Below are 22,758 nucleotides of genomic sequence, written 5' to 3' on the forward strand. Positions count from 1 at the left end.
GAATCAGGCCTCCGTTTGCAACTGACAAACCAGCCACGACAAGCGTGTGTCAATCTCCAGTTGTAAGCCTCAAGAAGCTTATACTCTCATTTTCAAAAGTGTGTGTGTGTGGGGGGGGGGCACTAATAATCAAGGGGATCAAGGGAAGGGAGAGGTTAGGTATGCACAACAAGAGGTGACTGTGAGCTAATTCTGTTACATGTAGTTAGGCTTCAGTTCAGGATGAAGTCTAAGGGATTAATCAATAGGGTTTATAGAAACATTAATTATGACAGACAATAGCATTTATTTATTTAAAACATGTATATATCACCTTCTAAAAAGTATCCAAAGTAGCAAACAAAATTAAGAAATACAAATCTAAAAATAGCAGTAGTGAGTTATATGGTTATTAATAGCAGCAACAGAATAAATAACACAACATAAAATAGTAGTATAAAAGCAATTCTCACAGCAGCAGGGTACACAACTCAAAAAGAATGTAAATAATCTGAACTAAGTCAACCACCAAACAGACATTAATGCCAATTCCAAGAGAGCCAGCATGGTGTAGTGGTTAAGAGCGGCAGACTCCAGTCTGGAGAACTGGGTTTGATTCCCCACTTCTTCACATGAAGCCACCTGGGTGACCTTGGGCCAGTCACAATTCTCTCAGAACTCTCTCAGTCCCACCTACCCCACAAGGTGTCTGTTGTGGGGAGTGGAAGGGAAGGCAATTGTAAGCCACTTTGAGACCCCTTAAAGGTAAAGAAAAAGTGGGGTATAAAAACTAGCTCTTCTTCTTCTTCTTCTATATAAGCAGAAAAAAGTCTTATCCTGCCAATGAAACAATAGCAAGGATGGCACCAGTGGGAGGCTTGTCCACAAATATGGTGATGACTCTGTCATGAGTCATCACCAGCTTCTGATTGGTTGGCAGTGAAACCTGAAGGAGGGAGGACCCCTACTGATGATTTGGAAGAATGGGCAGGACACACCCATGCTGGGTAGTGTCCTGCTTGAATGGTGCAGTGGTTAAGTGAGGTGTAGAGAGCCAGCATTGTGTAGTGGTAAAGAGTGGAGGACTCTAATCTGAAGAACCAGGTTTGATTCCCTGGTCCTCCACATGAGCTGCGGACTCTAATCCGGTGAACTGGGTTTGTTTCCCCACCAGGGTTGCCAGGTCCCTCTTCACCAGCGGTAGGAGGTTTTTGGGGTGGAGCCTGAGGAGGGCGGGGTTTGGGGAGGGGAGGGACTTCAATGCCAATTGCAAAAGCAGCCATTTTCTCCAGGTGAAATGAGCTTTATCGGCTGGAAATAAGTTGAAATAGCAGGAGATCGCCTGCTAGTACCTGGAGGTTCAAACAAACTGGAGCGTATGAAGGATCCATGCAGCTGGAAGAAATCTGTCCTTGGCAAATCACACAATAATACAGTGGATTACAACACTATTGGAAGTTTGGTCCACAGGACTATATGGGACTTTGACAACATAGGATCTTGCTAGGAGTAGGGGAATCTTTGTGCGTGTATACGTTGTCCAATAGTCTTGCATATAGAAAAACAGTCATCTTGCTATTGTTTACATCCCCCACTGTTTCATTATTTTGTATGAAGGATTATCTGGTTTCTATTGTATAATTAAGATAGTACCTCAAGAGTAGTAAAATTGCATATAAATTAATCAGTGGTTGTGTACTGATATTCTTACCTTAGTGGGTTGTTGTTGTTTTTTTTGCAGTACCTGGAGGTTGGCAACCCTATTCCCTACTCCTACACATAAAACCGGCTAGGTGACCTTGGGCTAGTCAGAGTTCTCTCAGAACTCTCTCAGCCCCACCACCTACCTCACAAGTTGTCTATTGTGGGGAGAGGAAGGGAAGGTGATTGTATGCAGGTTTGAGACAAAGGTAGAGAACATCAGGGTATAAAAAGCACTCTTCTGTGCACTAGTGTTGATAGAACTGATTGGACAAATTCCCAGTGAGTGTGATGGGAAACAAATTGCCCATAGGCTTCTGGTCTGAAATAAAATATGTGTTGAAAAGTAGAAATTAGTAATAATTTTGTTAATCTTGTTGAAATTATTTTACAAACCTCCCCCAAAATACAACAGCTGTTTTGCCTAAGAAAGCCCCTCCAGATTTGCCTCAAAATTCATTTTAGACAAAATTCAGAGCCAAGCCTAGAGAAAGGAAAAGGAATAATTCTGGAGAGTTCAGTTTCAGAAATAAATTTTCCTGGGAATCTTCAGGAAAGTTTAATTATGCATGTCAGAAAATGATTCTGAAAATGGCTTGAAGAAGTGAGGCAGTACATTGTCAGTATTAATTTAAAACTGAATACATTTTCAACCTGCTTCCAATTAAGCAGGATTGTTGTAAACAAACAATCTATATTGATTTCTCCTTATTAGACAAATATATGCCAGGTTTCACAGTTTATTAAAAGAAATTCCAAAGAATCCCTACCTCTTTCCCTTCCATTTTTCTGTTCCATTCTCTTCAATTTAATAGCATAGCTGAAATAAAAATAATCACAGGAATAAATACTAATTATTGTTTGAGTAGCACATTTCTGTGCTTCACATACATAGGGTTGCCAGGTCCCTTTTCCCAACCAGCAGGAGCCAGAAGAGGGCAGGGTTTGGGGAGGGGAGGGGCTTCAATGCCATAGAGTTCAATTGCCAAAGCAGCCATATTTCTCCAGGTGATCTGATCTCTATCGGCTGGAGATCAGTTGAATTAGCAGGACATATTTATCTTAAGCAACTACCTGGCAGTTGGCAACCCTACACATACAAGAACCAACCTACACATACACTTTCTCAGTTCCTGTAACAGTCCTATCAGTTAGATCAGTATTATTGTCCTTATATAGTGGATAGGAGCTGATACTAAATCCCAGGTCAGATATCAGGTTGGCACCTCAGTTCACATGTTAAGAGTGCCTCCTCCACACACATACCTAAATAATACCTGCTGCCGACACTGCATATATGCCTTTTCTGTGGGAGAAGAATTTCACGAGTTGGGCCTCCACTAGGGTTGCCAGGTCCCTCTTCGCCACCGGCGGGAGATTTTTAGGGCGGAGCCAGAGGAGGGTGGGGTTTGGGGAGGGGAGGGACTTCAATGCCACAGAGTTCAATTGCCAAAGCGGCCATTTTTCTCCAGGTGATCTGATCTCTATCAGGTGGAGATTAGTTGAATTAGCAGGAGATCTCCTGCTACTACCTGGCAGTTGGCAACCCTAGCCTCCACATGAGATGCTTATGTCACCTATTACATTAAGCAATAGCATTCCTTTTCAGTTTTAACCGCAGCACCTAATATTCAGAGACACTGCCTCTGAACACAGAGGTTCTATTTTAGGGTTGCCAACCTCCAGATACTGATGAGATAAATATGCACAAGTACTAACAAAGTATGGCTGAGTAAACAATAGTACAAGGCTCAAACACTCAAATAGCAAAAATGTATATTTGAAGGTTACAATAGTGAAAGTGCAGGAAGTGACAAAAAGGAAACTTAACACAAAATCTATACACTAAGATCTAAAGGTCGATAAATATGATAAAGTCAATAATTATGTCTCGATAGAATCTTTAAAAGTTCATAATAAATATATTCAAATCCTTGCGTTGTGGAGACAGAAGTCAGGAGAAGACGGAACGCGGTCCGGATGCCTTGCGTTTTCGCCGCCCCTCAGGGCGGCTTCTTCAGCTCTCTGTTATAAACAGAAACTGTTCTCCTGCAGAAACAAACATCCACAATAGAAAATTCTCTAGGCTACAATCTTTTTAACTAGAATAAAGTCATCACATTTAAAAAAAGATTACTATGCATCAACACCGATACAGTGAGCATACCTTAAATATTCATTCAGCAGTTTCTTAGATATAAAATCTCAGGTGGACTCTTCCTGCTCCCAACTGGGCTGCTCAGTGAAAATGCTTGCTAACTCAAACACAGGTGTTGCCAATATATCTGCTAAGCCCTCAAGGGATCTTTCTAATTGCAGCTGAAATAAATTACTGTATGAGCTCCATGCTTTTGAAAGAATTAAAGAAAACAAGAAAAATCTAATTCATTATTCAAACCATAAGGATGATAGGATTTAAATAAATAAATAAATCGTAATTCTTGCCTAAGTAAAAATTTTTGAACGTTGTCAACATCAAAAGAATTGCCTTTGTAAACCCAGATGGCAAAAAATCTAAGATCATTCTCATTATGCTTCTGATTAATAAAGTGCTGAGTGAGAGGGGCTTCCAAATTCCGTTGTCTGATTCTGGATTTATGCTCCCCTATTCTTATTTTTAGGGGGCGACAGGTGCTACCCACATATAATTTACCACAGTTGCAAGTAACGCAGTAAACACATCTGCTCGTAGAGCAGTTGGAAAAATGTTTAATTTTGAATCTGAAGTTAGAGCTAGTAGAGCTAAACTCTTTAAGTGGTAGACTGAGCGGACAGAAAGAGCAAGATCCACAGGGAAAGTGCCCAACAACAGAGGGGGTGGCCCGCTGTGGCATAATGTCAGAGTGAATTAGTTTGTCTCTGAGCGAGATGTTTCTTCTCAGGCCAAAAGTAGGGGGAGTGGTACAGCCAGGGATGCTGGATATGATGTGCCAATGATTTCTGATAATCCGCTGGATGGATTGAGAGGGGCGACTGTATGTAAGAGAGCAAAAGATACCAGTTCTAGAGTTGTACTGGGTGGTGCTTAGCATAGACTCCCGAGGTCTCAAGTCTGCTTTCTGTTTAGCATCTCTTAAGATTGTGTCTGGATAACCCCTTTCTTTGAGATCAAAATGTAGGCTCCTGGCAGTCCGCTCGTAATCACCAGGAAGTGTGGAATTCCTTTTGAGCCTGATGAACTGGCTAAACGGGAGATTTTTCTTAAGATGCGAAGGGTGATAAGAATCAAATCTCAACCCTGAGTTCCTGGCCATCGGTTTTTTGAAGGGTTTAAAAGCCAAGGATCTGTCTTTGTTGACAAAAAGCTCGAGGTCCAAAAAATTAATGTGTTCTGTACTGCATGACCCTGAAAAGTGTAAGTGTTGATCACGCTCATTAATCCAGTCAGTGAACTTGGAAAATACTTCAGAATTGGAAAAACAAAACAACAAGTCATCTACATATCTCTTAAACAGAAAAATATCCTCTTTAAAGGGGTTATTATCAAAAATGAAACGTTTCTCAAATGCAACCATATAAAGGTTGGCAATAGAGGGGGCACAGGAGGCTCCCATTGCCACCCCTTTGGTCTGAACATAAAAATCATCTCCATAACGAAAGACATTATTCTCCAGGATTATGTCTGAGATGTCTAGCAAAAAATGTGTAGGAGGATTGTGGTCAGGGCGACTGTCTAGGTGATCAGAAATAATATTACGGGCTATGTCTAAGGGTACATTAGTATATAAAGCCGTCACGTCTAAGGACGCCAGGACGGCTTGAGGCGGTACCGAGAAGCCTTCTAGCTGCTTGATAAGGTCTCTTGAGTCTAAAAGGTAGGACGGGGTATCCTTAACAAACGGCTGCAAGAAATAATCTAGCATTTGAGATAGGGGTTCGGTTATGCTCCCTCTTGAGGAAATAATGGGACGACCAGGAGGATCGGTGGGGTGCTTATGGAGTTTCGGTAGTGTATAAAATAAAGGGGTACGGGGGTAGGGCACAATCAGAAATTCTGCTGTGTAATTGTCAATATATCCTAATGATAATCCTTCATTCACTACTGTCCGGATTATTTTTGAAATTCTTTGAGTAGGGTTACTGGAAAGCCTTTTATAAAAATGAGGATCAGAAAGTTGCCTGATGTTCTCAGCATGGTATTTTTCAAAATCCAATACAGCGATAGCGCCTCCTTTATCAGCTTGGCGTATTACTATGGAGGTGTCATTCGCTAAGTCATTAAGGATAGATTGCTGTGCTTTGGAAATATTAGGAGGGATTCTCCAATGATGCTGTTCTAATTTTTCAACGTCTTGATTCACTAAAAATTGGAATGTATTTATTAAATGGTTCGATGTGTTGGGGATGAATGAAGATTTTCTCTTAAAGGGAAAGCGGTTAAATGATGACGAGGGTTGACTTTTGAAAAAGTCACGTAACTTAATATTCCGGTAAAGTTTAAATAAATCTATACGGGTTTGAAAAGAAGAATATGCAGGTGTGGGAATAAAACCTAACCCCAAATCAAGTACCTCTAACTCAGCATGAGTGAGAATTCTAGAAGATAGATTAACAACTATCGTTTGCTTCGTTGGAACCCTCGATTGCGGGGTGGGTATGAAAAGTTTTTTGCCTGTCCTTTAGAGCGGAGTTGATACCCTCTGTCTGAGAAGTTGGATTTGTTTGACTCAAAGGAGCTGAAGCTCTCCTGTTCTGATCTCGAATCATCTTGTGGGGTTGTTCTCCAAGTTCGTCTAAAGTTAGAATCAACATATTCCCAATGGTATACCCTTTTCTTCTCGTAATCATCCCTATCTCTTGCAAATTTTTTCATTTTGTAAGCTTTAATATTGGAAGAATAGTTTTTTAAGTCTGATTCCAATTTGTCCATATGATGTTTAAATTCTTGATCTGAGAACTCTTTTTTAAGATCTTTGTTAGTCTCATCTATTTGTAAAGATAAATCTGCAATTTCATTAGATGCTTGATCAATCAGCAAGAGCATAAGGTCCATAGAACACTTATTCAAAATAGCTGCCCATTTCTCTTTAAAAGGAACATTCTCAGCAAAGAGAGCTGGGGCTTTCTGAATCCGAAGACCCCTCGGAATAATCATTGCCTTAGCATAGTCGCTCAATGAGGAACCATGGAGCTCATAACGAATTTTCTTTTTGCTCAAATTGAACAACTTATCAAAGTCTGGCAGCTTGGCTGTATCAATATCATGCAATGAAGTCATATTTCTAAGAATCCTATCTCGTTCTGCATTAGAGAACGAAAACATTGGCATTTTCTGAGCCATAGTGCAACTAGGAACAGCTGAGATAAATATGCACAAGTACTAACAAAGTATGGCTGAGTAAACAATAGTACAAGGCTCAAACACTCAAATAGCAAAAATGTATATTTGAAGGTTACAATAGTGAAAGTGCAGGAAGTGACAAAAAGGAAACTTAACACAAAATCTATACACTAAGATCTAAAGGTCGATAAATATGATAAAGTCAATAATTATGTCTCGATAGAATCTTTAAAAGTTCATAATAAATATATTCAAATCCTTGCGTTGTGGAGACAGAAGTCAGGAGAAGACGGAACGCGGTCCGGATGCCTTGCGTTTTCGCCGCCCCTCAGGGCGGCTTCTTCAGCTCTCTGTTATAAACAGAAACTGTTCTCCTGCAGAAACAAACATCCACAATAGAAAATTCTCTAGGCTACAATCTTTTTAACTAGAATAAAGTCATCACATTTAAAAAAAGATTACTATGCATCAACACCGATACAGTGAGCATACCTTAAATATTCATTCAGCAGTTTCTTAGATATAAAATCTCAGGTGGACTCTTCCTGCTCCCAACTGGGCTGCTCAGTGAAAATGCTTGCTAACTCAAACACAGGTGTTGCCAATATATCTGCTAAGCCCTCAAGGGATCTTTCTAATTGCAGCTGAAATAAATTACTGTATGAGCTCCATGCTTTTGAAAGAATTAAAGAAAACAAGAAAAATCTAATTCATTATTCAAACCATAAGGATGATAGGATTTAAATAAATAAATAAATCGTAATTCTTGCCTAAGTAAAAATTTTTGAACGTTGTCAACATCAAAAGAATTGCCTTTGTAAACCCAGATGGCAAAAAATCTAAGATCATTCTCATTATGCTTCTGATTAATAAAGTGCTGAGTGAGAGGGGCTTCCAAATTCCGTTGTCTGATTCTGGATTTATGCTCCCCTATTCTTATTTTTAGGGGGCGACAGGTGCTACCCACATATAATTTACCACAGTTGCAAGTAACGCAGTAAACACATCTGCTCGTAGAGCAGTTGGAAAAATGTTTAATTTTGAATCTGAAGTTAGAGCTAGTAGAGCTAAACTCTTTAAGTGGTAGACTGAGCGGACAGAAAGAGCAAGATCCACAGGGAAAGTGCCCAACAACAGAGGGGGTGGCCCGCTGTGGCATAATGTCAGAGTGAATTAGTTTGTCTCTGAGCGAGATGTTTCTTCTCAGGCCAAAAGTAGGGGGAGTGGTACAGCCAGGGATGCTGGATATGATGTGCCAATGATTTCTGATAATCCGCTGGATGGATTGAGAGTGGCGACTGTATGTAAGAGAGCAAAAGATACCAGTTCTAGAGTTGTACTGGGTGGTGCTTAGCATAGACTCCTGAGGTCTCAAGTCTGCTTTCTGTTTAGCATCTCTTAAGATTGTGTCTGGATAACCCCTTTCTTTGAGATCAAAATGTAGGCTCCTGGCAGTCCGCTCGTAATCACCAGGAAGTGTGGAATTCCTTTTGAGCCTGATGAACTGGCTAAACGGGAGATTTTTCTTAAGATGCGAAGGGTGATAAGAATCAAATCTCAACCCTGAGTTCCTGGCCATCGGTTTTTTGAAGGGTTTAAAAGCCAAGGATCTGTCTTTGTTGACAAAAAGCTCGAGGTCCAAAAAATTAATGTGTTCTGTACTGCATGACCCTGAAAAGTGTAAGTGTTGATCACGCTCATTAATCCAGTCAGTGAACTTGGAAAATACTTCAGAATTGGAAAAACAAAACAACAAGTCATCTACATATCTCTTAAACAGAAAAATATCCTCTTTAAAGGGGTTATTATCAAAAATGAAACGTTTCTCAAATGCAACCATATAAAGGTTGGCAATAGAGGGGGCACAGGAGGCTCCCATTGCCACCCCTTTGGTCTGAACATAAAAATCATCTCCATAACGAAAGACATTATTCTCCAGGATTATGTCTGAGATGTCTAGCAAAAAATGTGTAGGAGGATTGTGGTCAGGGCGACTGTCTAGGTGATCAGAAATAATATTACGGGCTATGTCTAAGGGTACATTAGTATATAAAGCCGTCACGTCTAAGGACGCCAGGACGGCTTGAGGCGGTACCGAGAAGCCTTCTAGCTGCTTGATAAGGTCTCTTGAGTCTAAAAGGTAGGACGGGGTATCCTTAACAAACGGCTGCAAGAAATAATCTAGCATTTGAGATAGGGGTTCGGTTATGCTCCCTCTTGAGGAAATAATGGGACGACCAGGAGGATCGGTGGGGTGCTTATGGAGTTTCGGTAGTGTATAAAATAAAGGGGTACGGGGGTAGGGCACAATCAGAAATTCTGCTGTGTAATTGTCAATATATCCTAATGATAATCCTTCATTCACTACTGTCCGGATTATTTTTGAAATTCTTTGAGTAGGGTTACTGGAAAGCCTTTTATAAAAATGAGGATCAGAAAGTTGCCTGATGTTCTCAGCATGGTATTTTTCAAAATCCAATACAGCGATAGCGCCTCCTTTATCAGCTTGGCGTATTACTATGGAGGTGTCATTCGCTAAGTCATTAAGGATAGATTGCTGTGCTTTGGAAATATTAGGAGGGATTCTCCAATGATGCTGTTCTAATTTTTCAACGTCTTGATTCACTAAAAATTGGAATGTATTTATTAAATGGTTCGATGTGTTGGGGATGAATGAAGATTTTCTCTTAAAGGGAAAGCGGTTAAATGATGACGAGGGTTGACTTTTGAAAAAGTCACGTAACTTAATATTCCGGTAAAGTTTAAATAAATCTATACGGGTTTGAAAAGAAGAATATGCAGGTGTGGGAATAAAACCTAACCCCAAATCAAGTACCTCTAACTCAGCATGAGTGAGAATTCTAGAAGATAGATTAACAACTATCGTTTGCTTCGTTGGAACCCTCGATTGCGGGGTGGGTATGAAAAGTTTTTTGCCTGTCCTTTAGAGCGGAGTTGATACCCTCTGTCTGAGAAGTTGGATTTGTTTGACTCAAAGGAGCTGAAGCTCTCCTGTTCTGATCTCGAATCATCTTGTGGGGTTGTTCTCCAAGTTCGTCTAAAGTTAGAATCAACATATTCCCAATGGTATACCCTTTTCTTCTCGTAATCATCCCTATCTCTTGCAAATTTTTTCATTTTGTAAGCTTTAATATTGGAAGAATAGTTTTTTAAGTCTGATTCCAATTTGTCCATATGATGTTTAAATTCTTGATCTGAGAACTCTTTTTTAAGATCTTTGTTAGTCTCATCTATTTGTAAAGATAAATCTGCAATTTCATTAGATGCTTGATCAATCAGCAAGAGCATAAGGTCCATAGAACACTTATTCAAAATAGCTGCCCATTTCTCTTTAAAAGGAACATTCTCAGCAAAGAGAGCTGGGGCTTTCTGAATCCGAAGACCCCTCGGAATAATCATTGCCTTAGCATAGTCGCTCAATGAGGAACCATGGAGCTCATAACGAATTTTCTTTTTGCTCAAATTGAACAACTTATCAAAGTCTGGCAGCTTGGCTGTATCAATATCATGCAATGAAGTCATATTTCTAAGAATCCTATCTCGTTCTGCATTAGAGAACGAAAACATTGGCATTTTCTGAGCCATAGTGCAACTAGGAACAGCTGAGATAAATATGCACAAGTACTAACAAAGTATGGCTGAGTAAACAATAGTACAAGGCTCAAACACTCAAATAGCAAAAATGTATATTTGAAGGTTACAATAGTGAAAGTGCAGGAAGTGACAAAAAGGAAACTTAACACAAAATCTATACACTAAGATCTAAAGGTCGATAAATATGATAAAGTCAATAATTATGTCTCGATAGAATCTTTAAAAGTTCATAATAAATATATTCAAATCCTTGCGTTGTGGAGACAGAAGTCAGGAGAAGACGGAACGCGGTCCGGATGCCTTGCGTTTTCGCCGCCCCTCAGGGCGGCTTCTTCAGCTCTCTGTTATAAACAGAAACTGTTCTCCTGCAGAAACAAACATCCACAATAGAAAATTCTCTAGGCTACAATCTTTTTAACTAGAATAAAGTCATCACATTTAAAAAAAGATTACTATGCATCAACACCGATACAGTGAGCATACCTTAAATATTCATTCAGCAGTTTCTTAGATATAAAATCTCAGGTGGACTCTTCCTGCTCCCAACTGGGCTGCTCAGTGAAAATGCTTGCTAACTCAAACACAGGTGTTGCCAATATATCTGCTAAGCCCACAAGGGATCTTTCTAATTGCAGCTGAAATAAATTACTGTATGAGCTCCATGCTTTTGAAAGAATTAAAGAAAACAAGAAAAATCTAATTCATTATTCAAACCATAAGGATGATAGGATTTAAATAAATAAATAAATCGTAATTCTTGCCTAAGTAAAATTTTTTGAACGTTGTCAACATCAAAAGAATTGCCTTTGTAAACCCAGATGGCAAAAAATCTAAGATCATTCTCATTACGCTTCTGATTAATAAAGTGCTGAGTGAGAGGGGCTTCCAAATTCCGTTGTCTGATTCTGGATTTATGCTCCCCTATTCTTATTTTTAGGGGGCGACAGGTGCTACCCACATATAATTTACCACAGTTGCAAGTAACGCAGTAAACACATCTGCTCGTAGAGCAGTTGGAAAAATGTTTAATTTTGAATCTGAAGTTAGAGCTGGTAGAGCTAAACTCTTTAAGTGGTAGACTGAGCGGACAGAAAGAGCAAGATCCACAGGGAAAGTGCCCAACAACAGAGGGGGTGGCCCGCTGTGGCATAATGTCAGAGTCCCTTTAAGAGAAAATCTTCATTCATCCCCAACACATCGAACCATTTAATAAATACATTCCAATTTTTAGTGAATCAAGACGTTGAAAAATTAGAACAGCATCATTGGAGAATCCCTCCTAATATTTCCAAAGCACAGCAATCTATCCTTAATGACTTAGCGAATGACACCTCCATAGTAATACGCCAAGCTGATAAAGGAGGCGCTATCGCTGTATTGGATTTTGAAAAATACCATGCTGAGAACATCAGGCAACTTTCTGATCCTCATTTTTATAAAAGGCTTTCCAGTAACCCTACTCAAAGAATTTCAAAAATAATCCGGACAGTAGTGAATGAAGGATTATCATTAGGATATATTGACAATTACACAGCAGAATTTCTGATTGTGCCCTACCCCCGTACCCCTTTATTTTATACACTACCGAAACTCCATAAGCACCCCACCGATCCTCCTGGTCGTCCCATTATTTCCTCAAGAGGGAGCATAACCGAACCCCTATCTCAAATGCTAGATTATTTCTTGCAGCCGTTTGTTAAGGATACCCCGTCCTACCTTTTAGACTCAAGAGACCTTATCAAGCAGCTAGAAGGCTTCTCGGTACCGCCTCAAGCCGTCCTGGCGTCCTTAGACGTGACGGCTTTATATACTAATGTACCCTTAGACATAGCCCGTAATATTATTTCTGATCACCTAGACAGTCGCCCTGACCACAATCCTCCTACACATTTTTTGCTAGACATCTCAGACATAATCCTGGAGAATAATGTCTTTCGTTATGGAGATGATTTTTATGTTCAGACCAAAGGGGTGGCAATGGGAGCCTCCTGTGCCCCCTCTATTGCCAACCTTTATATGGTTGCATTTGAGAAACGTTTCATTTTTGATAATAACCCCTTTAAAGAGGATATTTTTCTGTTTAAGAGATATGTAGATGACTTGTTGTTTTGTTTTTCCAATTCTGAAGTATTTTCCAAGTTCACTGACTGGATTAATGAGCGTGATCAACACTTACACTTTTCAGGGTCATGCAGTACAGAACACATTAATTTTTTGGACCTCGAGCTTTTTGTCAACAAAGACAGATCCTTGGCTTTTAAACCCTTCAAAAAACCGATGGCCAGGAACTCAGGGTTGAGATTTGATTCTTATCACCCTTCGCATCTTAAGAAAAATCTCCCGTTTAGCCAGTTCATCAGGCTCAAAAGGAATTCCACACTTCCTGGTGATTACGAGCGGACTGCCAGGAGCCTACATTTTGATCTCAAAGAAAGGGGTTATCCAGACACAATCTTAAGAGATGCTAAACAGAAAGCAGACTTGAGACCTCGGGAGTCTATGCTAAGCACCACCCAGTACAACTCTAGAACTGGTATCTTTTGCTCTCTTACATACAGTCGCCACTCTCAATCCATCCAGCGGATTATCAGAAATCATTGGCACATCATATCCAGCATCCCTGGCTGTACCACTCCCCCTACTTTTGGCCTGAGAAGAAACATCTCGCTCAGAGACAAACTAATTCACTCTGACATTATGCCACAGCGGGCCACCCCCTCTGTTGTTGGGCACTTTCCCTGTGGATCTTGCTCTTTCTGTCCGCTCAGTCTACCACTTAAAGAGTTTAGCTCTACTAGCTCTAACTTCAGATTCAAAATTAAACATTTTTCCAACTGCTCTACGAGCAGATGTGTTTACTGCGTTACTTGCAACTGTGGTAAATTATATGTGGGTAGCACCTGTCGCCCCCTAAAAATAAGAATAGGGGAGCATAAATCCAGAATCAGACAACGGAATTTGGAAGCCCCTCTCACTCAGCACTTTATTAATCAGAAGCATAATGAGAATGATCTTAGATTTTTTGCCATCTGGGTTTACAAAGGCAATTCTTTTGATGTTGACAACGTTCAAAAAATTTTACTTAGGCAAGAATTACGATTTATTTATTTATTTAAATCCTATCATCCTTATGGTTTGAATAATGAATTAGATTTTTCTTGTTTTCTTTAATTCTTTCAAAAGCATGGAGCTCATACAGTAATTTATTTCAGCTGCAATTAGAAAGATCCCTTGAGGGCTTAGCAGATATATTGGCAACACCTGTGTTTGAGTTAGCAAGCATTTTCACTGAGCAGCCCAGTTGGGAGCAGGAAGAGTCCACCTGAGATTTTATATCTAAGAAACTGCTGAATGAATATTTAAGGTATGCTCACTGTATCGGTGTTGATGCATAGTAATCTTTTTTTAAATGTGATGACTTTATTCTAGTTAAAAAGATTGTAGCCTAGAGAATTTTCTATTGTGGATGTTTGTTTCTGCAGGAGAACAGTTTCTGTTTATAACAGAGAGCTGAAGAAGCCGCCCTGAGGGGCGGCGAAAACGCAAGGCATCCGGACCGCGTTCCGTCTTCTCCTGACTTCTGTCTCCACAACGCAAGGATTTGAATATATTTATTATGAACTTTTAAAGATTCTATCGAGACATAATTATTGACTTTATCATATTTATCGACCTTTAGATCTTAGTGTATAGATTTTGTGTTAAGTTTCCTTTTTGTCACTTCCTGCACTTTCACTATTGTAACCTTCAAATATACATTTTTGCTATTTGAGTGTTTGAGCCTTGTACTATTGTTTACTCAACCTCCAGATACTAGCTGGAGATCTCCTGCTATTACAACTGATCTCCAGCCGATAGTGATCAGTTCACTTGGAGAAAATGGCCGCTTTGGCAATTGGACTCTATGGCATGGAAGTCCCTCCCTGCCCCAAACCCCACCCTCCTTAGGCTCCGCACCAAAAACCTCCCGCCAGTGGTGAAGAGGGACCAGGCAACCCTATTCCATTTAGCTATCATGGGGGAGACTCAGGGTTTCTGTAGTGTAAGCTATATAGGAGGTAGGTGGGTAGAGATGAGAGAAGGTATGGGCACAGTGGCTTGGCAGGGTGTGTGGGACAACATTTTCATGACACCAGATACTTATCAGTTGGTGAGAAAGCTTCAAGCTCCGGGGAATCAAGTGTCTTTTCATTATTTGACTTTCCCTGCCATTTATTTGGATTTCAGATTAATATCATATTACATTGTGGTCTCATAATAAATATTAAAATAAATAGAGTTGCTCATACCAAGGCTATAACTTTATTTCTTTTTTTAAAGAATAAGGCAGATAATTTTCTGCTTGAATTCAAAATGGCTTCTGTTTGTTTGCTGGACTTTCCTAGCACAGGCAGAGTTTCTTGTGTTTCAGAGACTCATTTTCTGTCCTGGCACAGAACCAAAACCAGAATAAAGTATTGCTGAAAGTAAGGATGTATGTTATTAGATCTTGGGAAAACTGAAGCTTTTACCAAAATTAAAAAGCGCATTAAAGAGCTCGATTATAACAGCACTACTTTTTGTGCTCGTCGCATCTGTTCATCCCAGTTCTTCGGAATACCCCCTCCACGTGGTCTGCCTGCCTATACATATTATCTGACAACCCCTCATCTCTGTAGAGCTTTCTGCTTGGCTAGATTGAATGCTAACCCTTCCATGGTAATGCTGGGCAGAATTCTGAATATACCATACTCACACAGGATCTGCCCTTGCTCTTCTGGCTCTATTGACTCATTAGCCCATGCCCTTTTGGAAGGCAGCTTTTACGAGGAACTTCGATCACACTATATTTCCCCCCTTTTAATATACAAATCCAATGCCTCTGTGACTGACATAATGCCTTTTTTACTAAGTGATAGGGACCCCAAGGCTACATTGTCAGTGGCAAGATTTGTTCCAATCCTTATATCCCTCCAACACTAGATATATGCTGCTCAAGATCAATTGATCAAGGAGCTTCTAAGGGATAAAAGGAAAGGAAAGGAAAGTAAGGATGTAGCTTGGTATAGTGGTTAAAGTATCTAACTAGGAGAAGCTAGGCCTGTATTTCAAATTCTCTCTCAGCCATATAGATTGCTGTATGATCCCAGGCCAGTAACTCTCTTTCAAGCTAACCTTGATACCTAGGGTTGCCATCCCTGTGCTGATAAACTCCAGGAGCTTTTGGGGGGTTGGAGCCTGGGGAGAGTAGGGTTGCCAACCTCCAGGTAATTACTCAAAAGGGACAGCACTGTGTAAGTACAGAATGTAAGCAGGTAATACAACCTAGCCTGATCAGAAGCTCAGATCTCAGAAGCTAAGCAGGGTCGGCCCTGGTTAGTATTTGGATGGGAGACCGCCAAGGAAGTCCAGGGTTGCTGTGCAGAGGAAGGCACTGGCAAACCACCTCTGTTAGTCTCTTGACATGAAAACCCCAAAAAGGGGTCACCATAAGTCAGCTGCGACTTGAAGGCACTTTACACACACACAATACAACCTACAGGTAATAGCAGGAGATTACAACTGCTATTTGTAATCCTGCTATTACAACTGATCTCCAGCCGGGGAGAGGGAATGTAACTGACATTGTGATGGCACTTCTAGGTGAATATCTGAGAGCACATGATGGTGACTTATACTGAATCAGACCATTGGTCCATCAAGGTCAGTATTGTCTACTCAGACTGACAGCAGCTCTCCAGGGTATCAGATAGAGGTCCTTCACATCACCTGCTGTCTGGTCCTTTTTTAAACTGGAGATGCCAGGGATTGAATCTGGGACCTTCTGCATGCCAAGCAGATGCTCTAACACTGAGCCACGCCCCCTCCCTAGAAGTGATATTGCAGCCACCTCCACCCCGCATGCTGCTCTACAAATGTCCCCAATCTCAATGGTAAAGTCTGTACAGATTATGGGAAATCCCTAGAGTATCGTGGCTGGTCACCCAGAAATGATGTCACAGCATCTGCAGTGTTGTCTCCCCCCCAGGGTTGCCAACCTCCAGGTACTAGCTGGAGATCTTCTGCTATTACAACTGATCTCCAGCTGATAGAGATCAGTTCACCTGGAGAAAATGGCCACTTTGCCAATTGGAGTCTATGGCATTGAAGTCTTTCACCCCAAATCCCACCCTCCTCAGGCTCCGCCCAAAAAGCCTCCCGCCGGTGGCAAAGAGAGACCTGGCAACCCTACCCCCCCCCTATTTTTTCTCCTACTGTTTGGTCAAGAGAGTGAGAGTAATGGAGTGTAGGGGTGCAGCTTGCCCACTGTGGGTGGGCAACTGGCAACTTTAATTATACCACACAGGCTTTCTCAATGAGATTTATATTTTTCAGCATCCTCTATCTCCACAGTTATACTTATTTCCATAATTATGATGTATTCAAGCAAATCACATTTCTTTAACCAGAACTGCAATAAAGAATTCTACGAATGCTGTTGACAATGAAAGTATGTTTGGAACAGCAACTTACAGGTAAAATTCTGGCTCTACTCAAGTCAAAATAATTCATTTAATTGTAATCTGTATACTCCAGATGGTACTTTTATTGCCCCTGGCAGGACTACAATGCTGCAATTTCTTGTCAGCTGAACATAGCCATTGCTGCTATCAGCTATTCACTTAAAAACAGAAAATTAGTCAACCCAACAAGTAGAGCATTAAGGTGGGGCAGGTCATGTCACTGATGTGGTGCTGCCTAAAAAATCATCAGGAGCCTACAAGGAAATTTTTGACCCATCTCTGAATGCTTCTCTAAGGAAAGAAAAAGTAGAATGTTCTCTGGTTTTCAGAGTTAAATAGATAAGACTTCAATTCCAAGGAAGAAGACAATGACTCTGTACCTTTTTATTTTAAGATTTCCTTTTCCTTAAAACCACAGCTTCTGGAATTGCTTCTCCCCCTCATTTGCCCACATTTGAAGTTGTGCATATGTTGCAAAGATATGAAGAATGTTAGCTGTAATTTCCAATTGACCACTTCTGGTACACTGCCTGACAACCATCACCAACCTTCAACACTTCTCCAATCATTTGTCCCTTTACAGTGCAATCTTAAACAGAGTTATTCTAAACCCATGGACTTCAAGACAGCATCTCTATTTAGGATTGCACTGATTGTTATTATGCCAATAAAGGTTCATGTATGTGTGTGATTGCCCTGACCTGGATGGCCCAGGTCAGATCTCAGAAGTTAAGCAGGGTCAGCCCTGGTTAGTATGTGGATGGGAGACCACCAAGGAATACCAGAGTTGCTGTGCAGAGGAAGGCAATGGCAAACCACCTCTGTTAGTGTTATGTTTGGAGTTCAAAAATTCCATAAATATATTTATGGACGGAATTTTACAATTTGCACAGACCACAAACTTCTGATTTCATTATTTAATGAAATGAAAGCAGTACCACAGATGGCTTCACCTAGGATCCAGAGATGGGAGGTCACCTTGCGAGCCTATGAGTATAATATTGTATATAGAGCTGGAAAAGAACTGGGCAATGCAGATGCCTTGAGCCGCATACCATTACCTGAAGTGCCTACAACAGTACATGATGACGATCGTGTCTTACTAATGGACTGCCTTGCCACTTCGCCAGTGACAGCCAGGCAGATAAAGTCATGGACTGATACAGATCCCGTATTGGCCAAAGTCAGAGAATTTATATTAAGGGGATGACCACAGTTTTTGGACAACAAAGAACTTGTAGTATTCTACCAGCGTCAATGGGAACTGAGTGTCTATGATGGATGTGTATTGTGGGGTGCCCGTGTGGTGATTCCAAAACAAGGACATGAGACCATATTACGAGACCTACACCAGGCCCACCCTGGAATCACTAAGATGAAAGGCTTAGCTAGAAGCTACTTGTGGTGGCCAGGAATGGACTATGAAATTGAGCACATGGTACAGGCATGTGATGTTTGCCAGGAAAGCCGTAAAATGCCTGCTGTGGCTCCCCTCCACCCTTGGGAGTAGCCAGATCAACCTTGGAGGCGATTACATGTAGTATATGCAGGTCTTTTTCTGGGTAAGATGTTTCTAGTATTGGTAGATGCACATTCGAAATCGGTGGAGATTTTTCCTATGTCTACAGCAACTAGTGAAGCTACAATTGAAAAGTTAAAAATGTGTTTCAGTATGCATGGGCTACCGGAAATGCTTGTGACAGATAATGGAAGTTCCTTTACTAGTCAACAGTTCAAACAGTTTATGGAACAGAATGGCATTCAGCATGTTACCTCTGCCCCAAACCATCCAGCATCAAATGGCCTAGCAGAACGTGCAGTGCAGTCTTTTAAAGAAGGCATTTCACGAATAAAAGGTGACAGTCTAAATATAAAGCTTGCATGGTATTTGTTCAATTTTAGAATTTCGCCACATTCTACCACAGGTTTATCTCCAGCTGAAATGCTAATGGGCAGGAAATTGAGGTCCAGGTTTGATTTGTTACACCCATGCCTGACAGGACGTATGCATCATAAACAACAGCAACAGAAACGGCAACATGACAGACAAGCAAAACAACGTTTTTTTATGCTTGGAGATGCAGTCTATGTTAAAAACTTTGGCTCAGGTCCTTTGTGGATACCTGCTACTGTGAGAACTGTTTCAGGCACTGTGTCTTATTCTGTCACCTTACAAGATGGAAGGATTGTGCAGAGGCATGTGGACCAAATGAGAAGGCGTGTTGTCTTGTCTCCAACAGCACCTAGCATCGCATCCCAGGAGCAAGCCATCGGCCCTAACTGTCTGGGTTCTCTTGCAGACTTAGACAGACCAACTATACATCCACCTGGGAGCAAGGTCACTAACAGTGAGAAGTCGGAAGAAACAGTGTCTCCTGTTGTTCACAATGAGGGGGACTCTGATTATCCTGTGCCTCCCACTATTACAGACATACTGAAAACACCACCACCTGTGGAGTTGCCACTACGTCGTTCTACACGGCAGAGATTTACACCAACTCATTTGAAAGATTATGTTGTATAAAGTTCTTCATGTTTTGCCCATTACTATTATTGTTATTATATTCTGGTTTGGGGGGTTAGTTAAAACTTAACAGGGGGAGAATGTTGTAAGGTATACAAGAAACCTCTAGGGGGTGAGTTCTGATTTGAGTGTTTGTTAGTTTTTGGCCCTGCGGGGCTCCTGTAGTTAGATGATGACTGAGACAGCTAATGGAGAGGCCAACTGAGAGAAGGCCGAGTAGAAAGTGAGACAGCCCAAAGAACTTAAATAAAACTTTTCTTAAGTTAAGCAAAGCTGATGTGTCCTGTGTTCACGATACTACAGTTAGTCTCTTGCCTTGAAACCCCCCCAAAAAGGGGTCGCCATAAGTCGGCTGTGACTTGACGGCACTTTACACCCACACATGTGTGTGTGATTACACTGATCGTTACCTGACCTGATGATTTTGAAAAACAAACAAACCTGCAGTTCACAAGCAAATTAGTTTACATTGACTCGTCTAAAATCCCCCCTTTTGTTCTACTGGGACACTTAGCACGTGTCCAGTGGATGTTTTCTGAGGACAGGTCTGAATAAAAGCAAATGAATGAAATTCAGCAAGAACAACATCAATATATCTAGCTTGAGGAGGGTGGGGTTTGGGGAGGGGGGGACTTCAATGCCGATCTCCAGCTAGTACCTGGAGGTTGGCAACCCGAGGTTCAAATTGCTGCTCTGCTGTGGAAGCTCACTGAGTTACTTTAGGCCAGTTTCACATTCTCAGCCTAACCTACTTCACAGGGTGCTGTGGGGGAAAAATGGAAGAGGGGTGCATGATGTGAGCTGTTTTGGGTCCCCATTATGGAGAAAGGCATGGAATAAATGAAATAAAATAAATGAGGAATATAGCTGAAGATGGGGGCAGATAAAAGGTTGGCAAGGAGAAAGGGAAGTAGGGAAAGATAAGGATATGGGGGCTGCCAGGAGGCAGAATAGAGGAAAGAGCAGGGGTGGGTGGGATACAGGGGAAAGTGAGGTGAGCCCTGGGCCTTGACTAGCCTGGTGGCTAGAACTGTGCAGAGTTTTTCCAAGGCGAGGCTACCAGGGGGAGGGAAGGAGGGAAAGCTGAATACAAGAGGGCACATAAAAGTAGGCTGGCTGGTGGAGGTAGGAAAGGAGGGAGCAGGAAAGGAGAAAAGACTATGGGAGCTTTCAAAGAAGGGAAAGAGGAAACAGTGCAGGAGGGGAAATCAGATGCCCCCTACAAATCCTTGTGGGTCCCCACTCATAACATAGTAAAATAGGAAAGGAAAAGCAATAGCACAATAGGTGAAGGAAACTGCAATATAACAGTACATTTAACATCTAAATGTTAGGGTGCCCTGGTACAAATATTCATGTGTGTGCAGCGCTTAGCATATGCTGCTGTGTGCGAAGAAGACCTCCTACCACAAGTAGCTGTCAATAAGAATATCACATTAAAGACTGAGGAAGAAATTGTATTATTTTTCTCAATACTGAGAAAACCTTGTCTCAAATGCTGTGCTCTGTTAGGAAGCAACAGTTCAGATCTACAAACAGAGAAATTATGGAATCTCCTCCCCTAAAACATTTCAAATAAAGCCTAGTGCATTCTGGTACCCACAGTACCCCTACTTTCCTGAAACTTGTTTTATCATCTCCCTGCTAACCGAATGAGTGCCACAACAGAAAGTGGCATGATCCTTTAGTAAATGGATCTGATTAGGAGTTTTTACATTCTCACTTCAGTATACCCCCACTCCCTTCTTTACTGCCTAGATAGTATACATTACAAATATGCCTTATCCATGTGAGGTAGGGTTGCCAACCCCAGGTACTAGATGGAGAGCTCCTGCTTTTACAACTAATCTCCAGCTGATAGAGATCAGTTCACCTGGAGAAAATGGCTGCTTTGGCAATTGGACTCTATGGCATTGAAGTCCCTTCCCTCCCCAAAGCCCGCCCTCCTCAGGCTCCACCACAAAAACCTCCCGCTGGCGGCGAATAGGGACCTGGCAACCCTAATGCGAGGCCATTTTGATAGTAAGACCTGTATACTATACAAGTATGAATGTATGTTGAATGACTTGCTTGATTTCTTGTCTTCCACTTTAACTTATCCTGAAGCCTTCCTGTCAAACCCATCTGAGTAGACACTCTTGGTTATTTATACTAACCTCTTCTGGTTATGTAACTGGAGAATCAACATTTGCACCTCCTTTTTTTCTCTGTTGCCCCAGGGGAGCACCAGCAGAGATTTCACTGTCAGCAGCAGACAAATGTCAACCCTAACGATCTACCATAAAAGGGGGGAAAGACACAATCATGTGGAGCAAACCCCCTTTCTCTTCAAAGTCTGTAGTTCCAGCCTGAGGGTTTTGTGCCATGTGGGTAATGGAATGAGCTGATTCAAGAGGTGATGTTTGCTGCAAATTAAATGACTGTAATTTGATGTTTCAAGCATAGAGGAGGCTTTCAGCCTGATTATTAATATTGATTACAGTGTTCTTACTAATTTGTTACTGATTTGTTTAATAATTTACTAATTTAGAATGTTAAACGTCAAAAGACATAAAGCACTGAGTCAACTTAGCTATAGTTATGAAAGACAACTCAATTTTAGAATGTTATTATTGAGACCTCAAAGAGCTTGTAACTTTCACAGTTATAACAACTGTGAATTATTAAATACACCTTTGAAGAGCAGGAGATTTCATCCTGTCTGGGACAGAAGGCCCCGGGAGAGGAACAGAAACAACTCAACTATCAGGAACTAGACAGAGCATGCATATTACAACCATTCTGCCGACATTTCATTGGCTGTGCATTGGCTGCCCACCACATAGGTCTCCCCTCCAATACAACTCTAGCTGACGCAGAACCCTGCTTCTCGGTTATCATTAGGAGCTAGGTAGAGCATGCATATTGCTCCCATTTTGCAGTCACTCCATTGACTGCCCATCAATTACCAGGCTCAATTTAAGGTCTTGTCCATCCCATACAAAGCCCTTCATGGCCTGGGTCCATCATATCTGTGGCACCACATCTCCTCCTAAGTTCTACCATGACAGCATTGCTCATGTCAGCAGTGTAATGATCAGGGTTCCTAAATCCATGGCAAACTGTTCATTTTCGCAAGAGGGGGAGAGTTCGGAAAACAGGAACAATATAGTCCTACTATAATGGCTATTTTCCAT

The sequence above is a fragment of the Euleptes europaea genome, chromosome 7, assembly GCF_029931775.1.
Source record: "Euleptes europaea isolate rEulEur1 chromosome 7, rEulEur1.hap1, whole genome shotgun sequence".
Taxonomy (NCBI): domain Eukaryota; kingdom Metazoa; phylum Chordata; class Lepidosauria; order Squamata; family Sphaerodactylidae; genus Euleptes; species Euleptes europaea.